Below are 8152 nucleotides of genomic sequence, written 5' to 3'. Positions count from 1 at the left end.
TAAAACTATAGTAATGAAAACACAATGGTTTTAGTTTATAAGTGATCAATGAAAGTAAATGAAGATCTAGACATCAATACACATACCCACAGACACCTGATTTTTGATAAAGATGTCAGAAATACATGCAGGAAAATAGACTATCTTGAATAAATGATGCCAGTCAAACTGCTTGTGGAAGAAATAAATAGATTCTAATTTATAACCCTTTTTGTGCTTTTGGGTCAAGGACAATCAAGCTAGAATCCATAGATGTAGAGAGGCTAATTATAGGATAAGTAATTAGTATGGACAGATACAGTTGCTTGGAAATGGAAATAGCATAGATAGGTAGGAATGAATTGGAGTGGCAGGAATGGGAAGACAAAATCCCAAGGTGAACAGAGTGTGGGATTAGGAAGGGAGTACACAGACAGCTATCCTTGTGGCATTTGAGTGTTATATTGAAACCTAATAAAACAGGTACCTTCATATATATATGAAGGTGACCTAAATAAAATTATGCAATAATGGGGGAGACAGAGTTTCAATTTGGAATATATAATTCAAAAAATAGATATGAAGAAAAAAGTTAGAAATAAAGTGGTACAAATCCAGAGAATTCTCAAAAGAGGAAAGACAAATGGCAGAGAAACACCTAGAAATATGTTCAACATATCTATATGTTCTGGCAGAATAGCTAAGTTCAATAAAACAAATGACAGAAGACACTGAGCAGAAAAAAATACAATCCATTTAGGTTGGAGTGCAAGCTTGTACAGCCATTGAGAAATCACTTCAAGATCCAGCTATAACACTTTTGAGCTTATATCCAAAGGTTGCTATAACCTACCACAGTGATCTAACATGCTCATTGTTGCTCTATTTATAATAAGCAGAATTTGGAAGAACCAAGATGGTTCTCAACAAATATTTGGATAAGTAAAATATGGTACATTTACAGAATGCATATTACTCAGCCATTTAGATAAAAACAGTATAAAATTCACAGATACATGAATGGAATATTATTTTCAGTAGGTAGTCCAGATATAAAAGACAAATATGGTAGTAATAGCTTATATGTGGATATTATCTTGGAGTCAATGATAAGAAAGCTAGAATCCATAGACACAGGGAGGCTAAGTGCAAAATAAAAGACTAGGAAAGACAGTATATTAGGAAATATATAGAAAATAGATAGTTAGAGATGATGGGGGAAAGGGATAGAATGGGAATGTTCAATGGCAAGGGGAAGCAGACTGTGAGATTAGGAAAGGAGTACATAGACAGACAACTAAACTTGAGGCTGTTTGAATGGTATATGAAAATTAATAAAATAGGAGCTTCCTAAACAGATACATGCATGTAGGTTATCTAAATGAAGTCATCCAAAAATTAGGGAGACAGAACCTCAACTGAACATAACTTTTTCACTAATTGAAGCTTTCAGTCCCAAGATTAGGTTACATCTAATTGAAGTATTAGACAATCAGGTCCCACAACGAATCCATAACAACCCAGTCTATCATCAAATGTTCTTCACACATGGATACCAAGGCCCTGTTGCTGAAGACAACACCTATACAACTCACTGAAAATGGAGAGGTGAAGCTGGTGCCTACATGAAACACTCACCCAGATATGTTTGAATATTTAGTACAGGAAAGTATTTTATACTCCATCAAAGAGAAATGGAAACAACAACATAGTCTCAACCCCTTTAATCTATAGTGTTATCCTGCCTGTTCTGTATGCTAGTTCAGTGATGGAACAAACATTGTGTCATTAACCCACCAATAGCCATTTGAATGAAGGTAAACTCCATGAGATGGAATCCGTACTCAACACTGCTTGCATCTCCAGGTATCTGAGACTACATAGCCCAGGGATGTAAGGTAAAATCAAATACAACTGTTCTAAGAACTATACTAATAAAATGATTCTGAATGAAAATCTGCAATACTCAAAGTTCAATGGCTTTCTCAGAAATTGTCAGAGAAGCTTACTCCTGCAGCAGATTGGCACCCATACAGAGTCCCAAAGAAAGACATTAAACAGAGAGTGAGAAACCTTGGAACACTTGTCCCTAAATGAATTGACTCTATCAAACGCCTCCAATCACAGCTCAGGTAACTCTGAAGATGAAAGAGAAGAAAAAGTATAAAAGCTAGAGAGGATGAAGGATAATAAGAAATCAAACCCTCTATTTCAATATGATTGATGAACATATGCATTCACAAAGACTGACACAGTATACAGAGATATTTCAGGAGTCCCCACCAAATGGGGCCCTATAGCTAAAAGATGATGTAGACACATGCCCATCTCTGAGCCAAAAGCAATAACTAAGTCATTAACCACTTGTAAGGGATTATCACTGGAGAGACTAATTACCTTTAAGGTTTGGCTGCATACACAGCAGTAGATGGCCCACAGAAACCAAACTCCATGTCCCCCTTGTAAGTTCCTTGTTTCACAATGTCATGTCAACACTTTACATTTTTTTGAAAGTTTGTTATCTTTTCTCTTTTATACCATTTATTTGTTTTCCCTATAGCTATGCTATGTTTCCATTGTTAATATATTATGGATTAGAGTTTAATAATTTTATGAGATTTTGTGTGTTTGAACAAGTGAACTTCTGATTCATGTGCTTTCCCTGGAGCTATTATTTTCCTTTTCTACTTTTTAATTAATTCCTATGTATTGGTTTTAATTTAATATTATTAGGTTAAATTTTCTTTTTATTAAAACTATTTCATTCATTTTACATACCAACCACAGATCTCCCTGTCATCCCTCCCTCTCCTATTCTTTCCCCACCCCCACCTCCTCCACCCCCCACCCCCTCCCCCAACTCAAATTTTTGTCATGATAAGTCTTTGTGGAATTTTCTTATTAATTTAGGTATCATAGGAGCATTAATTAACGTACTCTTATCTTCCCTTCTAGTCATTCACAGATACTTAGTACCTGCAATATGCATTGTCCAGGGAGAGAATCACACACTGCATTTATTAAGTGAAAAAGGAGGAGGTGCTACAGGCCATTAAAGAATATACAGCAGATGACAACCAGTATTCTGATGATTGACCTACCAAATGAGCAACCCTGTGTTGGGGAGCCCCACTAGGCAAAGTCCATGGAGGGGCCCCATTAAACATAATCCATGGATTGGTCACACTAGACAAAGTCTCTGGGGAAGTCCATGGGGTAGCCACACTAGGCAAAGTCCATGGGGTGACTGGCTGTGGATACTGGTTGTTTTCTGTTTTTAACTTTCTCATGTGCGACCACCTTACGTCTGTAAAAGAACAACTACAGGGCTCTTTCCACAGCCCTTTGGTGATATGTTTTACACCTTTGGGGCACAATTGTTGATAATTGGTCATAAGGATCTTTTTCTTATTCTGTGCAATTTTGGTGATTAAAATATGCTTTCACAACCAGGCCTTTAGCTAAAGATCTTAGGAAATTCAGAATAAGACTAGTTGCCCTGGAAACGAAGTGTGTAAGTGTGTAAGGACAAGTTCCCAGGAGTTTAGGGAGGTCAGAAAAAAAAAACCTAATAGATAACAATTAAAGACATAGCACACAGTTTCAAAAATTGACTTTATGCATGTATTCCTAATCACATTTAGAAATTTATATATAAAATTCAAGGTCCAGCTAATGATTATACAAGTTAGAAGAGTATGTCTTAAGATTTGGGATGCTTTCTAGGTCACTGTCCCTTGCCCTGCTACTATGTGCCTGTCTGCTTGCTTCATCAACTATACCTCAGGGAACCTGGCTGGCACCTAAGCTTTGCCCTGACTACAGTCAACATGGCTCTTTCCAAAGTTGAGAGAAAAACCTTGTGATTTTCTCATGGGTCAACAGAATGGCTCTCCCTCTATTGTTTACTTAAGAAATGTAAAATTACCTCCAATAAACAGCTCTTATATGGGTTAGTGTTTTTCCTGTGACAGTTTTATTTTTCTTTTTTTTATGAGATGCAGTAAAAATGAATGTTATCTTCAGAACCTGTGAACCTGATCTTTTTTCCTCAGTCTTTTTTTCTAAGCCCTCACTACTCCGAAGGTCTTCTTTTTCTTGCCCTGGAAAAGATTGAGAGCTGGTCTCTCAGTCTGTGATACACCATGTTTCTCCCTTACCCCGTAATGTCTCCCTCTATCAATACATCTCTTTCATTGCTCTCCCACTCCATCCCTCTCCCAGCTCGACTCTCCCATTTCCTCATGTTCTTATCCCCTATACCCTCCCCTCTATTGCTTCCCACTCTTCCTCAATTTACTTACAGATATCTCCTCTTTTTCTCCTTCCCAGGGTCCCTCTTAGGGTTCTCCTTGCTTCCTAGCTTCTTTTGAGCTGTGGGTGAAGTCTAATTATCTTTTGCTTTACATCTAGTATACACTTATGAGTCAGTACATACCATGTTTGTCTTTCTGAGTCTGGGTTACCTCACTCAGGATGATATTTTCTCATTCTGTCTATTTGCCTGTAAATTTCATGATGTAATTTTTTCTTAAATCTGAGTAATACTCCATTGTATAAATGTACCACATTTTGTTTATCCATTCTTCAGATGAGAGTCATCTAGGTTCTTTCTAGGTTCTGACTATTACAAATAATATGCTATGAACATGGTTGAGCAAGTGTCCTTGTGGCATGATTAAGCATCCCTTGGGTATATGCCCAAGAGTGGTATAATTGGGTCATGAGGTAGATTGATTCCTAATTTTCTGAGAAGTCACCATACTGATTTCCAAAGTAACTGTACAAGTTTGCAATCCCACCAGCAGTGGAGGAGTGTTCCCCTTGCTCCACCTCCTTTCCAACATAAGCTGTTATCAGTGTTTTTGAACTTAGACATTCTGACAGGTGTAAGATGGTATCTCAGATTAATTTTGACTTACATTTCCCTGATAGCTAAGGATGTTGAGCAATTCCCTAACTGTCTTTCGGCCACTTGGGATTATTCTGTTCAGAATTCTCTGTTTAAATCTGAAGCCCATATTTTAATTTGATTCTTTGGTATTTTTCTGTATTGTTTCCTAGGTTCGTTATATATTTTGGAGATCAGCCCTCTGTCAGATGTGGGGTTAGTGAAGATCTTTTCCCATTCTGTAGGCTGTCATTTTGTCTTATTTACTGTTTTCTTTGCCTTACAGAAGCTTCTCAGTTTCAGGAGGTCACATTTATTCATTGTTCCTCTCAGTGCCTCTGATACTGATGTGATCCAGTGTCAATGCATTTTAGGCTACTTCCTACTTTCTCCTCTATCAGGTTCAGTGTTAATGGATTTATGTTGAGGTCTTTCAATCACTCAGATTTGAATTTTTTGCATTGAGATAGATATGGATCTATTTGCAATCTTCTACATGTTGGTATCCAGTTATGCCAGCACCATTTATTGAAGGTGATTTCTTTTTTCCATTGTACAGTTTTGGCTTCTTTGTTGTTTTTTATGTCAATACCAAGTGATTTTTATTACTATATCTTTATAATAGAGTTTCAAGTCAGGGATGGTGATGCCTCTAGAAGTTGCTGTATTATAAAGGATTGCTTTGATTATAGTAAGTTTTTTGTTTTTCCATATGAAATTGAGTATTGTTCTTTTGAGGTCTGTGAAGAGTTGTGTTCATCCCCCAAATCCCACCCACCCTGCAAAACTGCAACATTTCCCTGAGACAGAGCCCAGAAGCAAGCAATTTGATTAAGAGAGCTCCCCAGCACCCAATTGGACTAAGAGGTGAGTCTTTATCCTCATACCTGAAGACCCCACCCCTAAGCTTTGGGCCCAGGGGCATGACCCTGCCCCCTTACACCACCAACCATTGCAGTCCCAGTTTCAGGCCTGTTGGTAGGCAGACCTCCTGCAGACAGGTCAGACTACCACCATCTACCACATGCCAACACTTCAGCTACTCCCTGAGAAAGAGTTCACTAGTGCCAACCCGACTAAGAGCTGCTCCCTGAGACAGAGTCCATCAGCACCGATTAGACCAAGAGCTCCAACTGGACCAAGAGTATGGATTAGACCAAGAGAGGCACCCTCAGACACAGACACTATTTGACCAAGTGGAGAAAGAGATGAGTAGATGCCAGTACAAAAATACAGTCAACAACATAAAAACCAATATGGCTCCATCAGAACCTACATCAGCTAGACCTGAACATCCCAACACAGAAGAAACAGAAGAAAATTGACCTTAAAATGACTTTAAGAAGATATTAGAGATCTTAAAAGAAGAAATGAAAAATTCCCTTAAAGATATAGAGGAAAAGTCAAGCAAAAAATGGGAAAAATCAGTAAATCCCTTGAAAGCAAAGAGAAAACAATTAAACAAGTGAGGGAAATGGTTCAAGATTTGAAAACTCAAATCAAAACAATAAAGAAAACACAAACTGAGAGAATGATGGAAGGGGAAAATCTGAGTAAATGAACAGGACCTAGAGATGCAAGCATAACCAACAGAATGCAAGAGATGGAAGAGCAGACCTTTAGTGCTGAAGATACAATAGAGAAAATAGATTCATCAGTCAAATAAAACACTAAAGCCAACAAAGTCATGACACAAAATGTCCAGAAAATTTGGGACAACATGAAAAGACCACACTTAAGAATAATAGTGATAGAAGAAGAAGAAGAATACCAACTCAAAGGCACAGAAAATATATTCAGCAAAATCATAGAAGAAAACTTTCCCAACCTAAAGAAGGAGATGCCTATAAAGATACAAGAAGGTTACAGGACACCAAATAGACTGAATCAAAAAAAGTCCCCTCCCCACATATTAATCAAACCACTAAACATACAGAATAAAGAAAAAATATTAAGAGCTGCAAGGAAAAAGGCCAAGTAACATAGAAAGGCAGACCACATAAGAATAACACCTGAATTCCCAATGGAGACTCTAGAAGCCAGAAGGTTCTGGACAAACATTATGTGGACACTAAGAGATCATAGATGCCAACCCAGATTACTATACCCAGCAAAACTCTCAATCAACATAGAGGGAGTAAACAAAATATTCCATGATAAAACCAGATTTAAACAATATCTCTCCACAAATCCAGCACTACAGAAAGCACTTGAATGAAAAATCTAACCTAAGGAAGTTAGATACACCCATGAAAACACAGGCAATACATAGTTCCACACCAACAAATACCCAAAAAAAGGGAAATATACAACACTACTACCAAAAAATAACCAGAATTAACAATCACTGGTCATTAATATCCATTAATATCAATGGTCTTAATTCACCTATAAAAAGACACAGGCTAACAGAATGGATATGAAACCAAGATCCATCCATTTGCTGGACACATGAAACACACCTCAACTGCAAAGACAGAGACTACCTCAGAAAAAAAGGCTGAGAAAAACCTTTCCAATCAAATGGATTTAAGAAGCAAATTGGTGTAGCTATCTTAATATCTAATAAAGTAGACTTCAAACTAAAATCAATTGAAAGATATTGGGAAGGACTTTACATATTTATCACAGGGAAAATTTGACAAGATGAAGTCTCAATTCTGAATATTTATGCCCCAAATACAAGGGCACATACATTCATAAAATAAACATTACTAAAGCTTAAATTGCACATCAAACCCCATACACTAGTAGTGGGAGACTTCAACACCCCAATCTCACCAATGGACAGGTCTGCCAAACAGAAACTTAACAGAGAAATAAGGAACTAAAAGACATTATGACTCAAATCTACTTAATAGATATCAACAGAATATTACACTGGAACACAAAAGAATACACCTTCTTTCCAGCACCCCATGGAACCTTCTCCAAAATCAATCATATGCTTGGTCACAAAACAAATCTCAACAGATATAAAAACACTGAAATAACCTCCTGTATCTTATTGGACCACCATGGCTTAAAGTTAGATTTCAACAACAACAAAAATTACAGAAAGCCTACAATTTTATAGAAACTGAATAACACCCAATTGAATCACCAATGGGTCAAGGAAGAAATAAATAAAGAAATTAAAGATTCCCCAGAATTCATTGAAAACAAATGTACAACATACTGAAACTTATGGGGCACCATGAAAGCAGTGCTAAGAGAAAAATTCATAGCTCTAAATGCCCACATAAGAAGTTGGAGAAATCTCACACTAGTGACTTAACAGCA

This window comes from Peromyscus maniculatus, chromosome 1, assembly GCF_049852395.1.
Source record: "Peromyscus maniculatus bairdii isolate BWxNUB_F1_BW_parent chromosome 1, HU_Pman_BW_mat_3.1, whole genome shotgun sequence".
Lineage (NCBI taxonomy): Eukaryota > Metazoa > Chordata > Mammalia > Rodentia > Cricetidae > Peromyscus > Peromyscus maniculatus.
Note: the sequence above shows the minus strand (reverse complement) of the source record.